The sequence below is a fragment of the Mustela lutreola genome, chromosome 9, assembly GCF_030435805.1.
Source record: "Mustela lutreola isolate mMusLut2 chromosome 9, mMusLut2.pri, whole genome shotgun sequence".
Taxonomy (NCBI): Eukaryota; Metazoa; Chordata; class Mammalia; order Carnivora; family Mustelidae; genus Mustela; species Mustela lutreola.
The window spans coordinates 54,612,245-54,615,202 of NC_081298.1; the positions used below are offsets into that span (position 1 = coordinate 54,612,245).

General features: G+C 34.8%; 1 non-coding gene across 1 annotated transcript; it reads right to left on the reverse strand.

Annotated features, from left to right (window-relative positions):
* Window positions 1–1,463: 1,463 nt before the first annotated feature.
* On the reverse strand, window positions 1,464–1,570 carry LOC131808669 (U6 spliceosomal RNA). The gene has a single exon (XR_009344878.1). It is a non-coding gene; the product is annotated as a U6 spliceosomal RNA (small nuclear RNA).
* Window positions 1,571–2,958: the final 1,388 nt, after the last annotated feature.

A 2,958-nucleotide genomic window follows, 5' to 3' on the forward strand; every position in this document is an offset into this window, starting at 1 on the left:
GCAAGGGCTAGAATGAACTATTGGGATTATATCATCAAAAAGCTTTTGCCCAGCAAACGAAACAGTTAACAAAGCCAAAAGATGACTGTCAGAAGTTATCTGGGTGAAGATATTTGCAAATGACATAGCAGATAAAGGGCCAGTATCCAAAATCTATAAAGAGCTTATCAAACTCAACACCCTAAAAACAAATAATCCAATGAAGAAATGGGCAGAGGACATGAACAGACATTTCTGCAAAGAATACATCAAAATGGCCAACAGACACATGAAAAAATGCTCCACATCACTCGGCATCAGGGAAATACAAATCAAAACCAGAATGAGATTGCACCTCACACCTTTCAGAATGGCTAAATTGAACAAGTCAGTCAATGACAGATGCTGGTGAGGATGTGGAGAAAGGTAAACCCTCCTACACTGTACGTGGGAATGCAAGCTGATGCAACCACTCTGGAAAACAGCGTGGAGGTGCCTCAAAAAGCTGAAAATAGAACTACCCTATGACCTAGTGATTGTAGTACTGGGTATATACCCTACAGATACAAACGTGGCATTCTGAAGGGGCACATGCACCCAAATGTTTATAGCAGCAATGTCCACAATAGGTAAACTATGGAAAGAACCTAAATGTCCTCAACAGATGAATCAATAAATAAGATGTGGTATATATGCACAATGGAATACTATGCAGCCATCAAAAGAAATGAAATCCTGCTATTTGTGATGACGTGGATGGAACTAGAGGGTATTATGCTTGGCGAAATAAATCAATCTGAGAAAGACAACTATCCTATGATCTCCCTGATATGATGAAGTAGAGATGCAACATAGGCGGTTTCGGGTGTACGAAAAGAAAAATAAAAGAAGATGGGATTGGGAGGGAGACAAACCATAAAAGACTGAATCTCACAAAACAGACTGAGGGTTGCTGGGGGGAGGTGTGTTGGGAGAGGATGGTGGGGGTATGGACATTGGGGAAAGCAAGTGCTATGGTGAGTGATGGTGAGTGCTGTGAAATGTGTAAACCTGGTGATTCACAGACCTGTACCCCTAGGGATAAAAACACATTATATGTTTATAAAAAATTAAAAAAAATAATTTAAAAAATCCATTAAAGAAAAAACACATATTGCAAGCCCAGAGCTAATCTCATATTCAATCAAAAAAGTTTGAATGTTTTCCCCTTAAAGATCAGAAAAAAAACAAGTGTGTCCACTTTCACTACTCTCATTTGACATAGTACTGGATGTCCTAGCCAGAGAAACAAGGAACACAAAGAAATAAGAGACTCCAAAAAAAAAAAAAGGAAGAAGTAAAATTTTCTTTTTCTGGATAACATGAACTTACATGTTAAAAAATCCTAAAAACTTCACAAAAAATTTGAATAAACAAATTTAGTAAAGCTGCCAAATACAAGATCAATATATAAAAGACAAGAATTTTGTTTTGTTTCATTTTTTTTTAATATGGAATGCTTCCCAGTTTTTCATGTCATCCTTGTTCAGTGATCACGCTAATCTTCTCTGCATCATTCCAATTTTAGTATATGTGCTGCCAAAGTAAGCACAAGACAGGAGCATTTTAACACTGTAATGATGAACTATCTGAAAAAAATAAAGAAAACAATCTAATTCACAAAAGCATCAAAAATAATAAAATACTTAGGAATAGATTTAACTAAGAAGATGAAAGATCTGTACTCCATAAACTATGACATTGATAAAGAAATTGAAGGAGACACATATTTATGAATGGTAAGAATTAACATTGTTAAAAAGTCCATATTCCCAAAAACCATCTGTAAATCCAATTCCTATCAAAAATCCAATGTTAGGGGCGCCTGGGTGGCTCAGTGGGTTAAGCCGCTGCCTTCGGCTCAGGTCATGATCCCAGGGTCCTGGGATTGAGCCCCGCATCAGGCTCTCTGCTCAGCAGGAAGCCTGCTTCCTCTTCTCTCTCTGCCTGCCTCTCTGCCTGCTTGTCATCTCTCTCTGTCAAATAAATAAATTAAAAATCTTTTAAAAAATCCAATATTATTTTTTTACAAAAGTAAGGTAAGAATCCTAAAATTTATATGAGACCATAAAAGACAACAAATAATCAAAGCAGTTCTGAGAGAGAATGAAGAAGAGAAATTGCACTTCTTGATTTGAAACTATACTACAAAGCCCTCATGCTCAAAACAATAACGTATACTGGCATAAAAACAGACCAATAAACAAGTAGAACAGAATTGAGAGTCCAGAAATAAATCCTTTCATAGAGTTACCTAATATTTGACAGGGTCCATCATATATAATGGGTAAAGATAGTCTGTTCAATAAATGATATTTAAAACTGAATAGTCACATAAACAGTATGAAACTGGAACCTTATATCACTCATAAGTCTTAACTTGAAATAGATTAAAGACTTAAACGTGATGCAAGAAACTACATTTCCTAAAGGAAAACATAGGAAAAATTCTCCTTGACATTGGTCTTGCCAATAGTTTTCTGGATACCAGACCAAAAACACAAGCAAAAAAAGCAAAAATAAATAAATGGTATTACATCAAACTAAAGTTTCTGCATTGCCAAAAGAAAGAGAGAGAGAATGAAAACACAATCCACAGAATGTAAGAAAATACTTACAAATCTTATATCTGAAAAGAGGTTAATAACCAACAGATACAAATAGAAAAAATATATATAATTAAAAAAATAGCAAAAGGATCTCAATAGACTTTTTTTTTTTTTTCAAAAAAGTTATATAAATGACCAACAGGAGCATTAAAAAGTGCTTAACGTAAAAAACTCAGGGCAAAATCATTATGTTGTTGTTGTTGTTGTTTACCTCTGAAAAACACAGCAAGATATTACTACCTATTAGAATATATACTACCCAAAAATTGAAACTAACAAATTTTGGTAAATATTGGGGAAAATGGGGAACTTATGCACTGTGATAGGGATA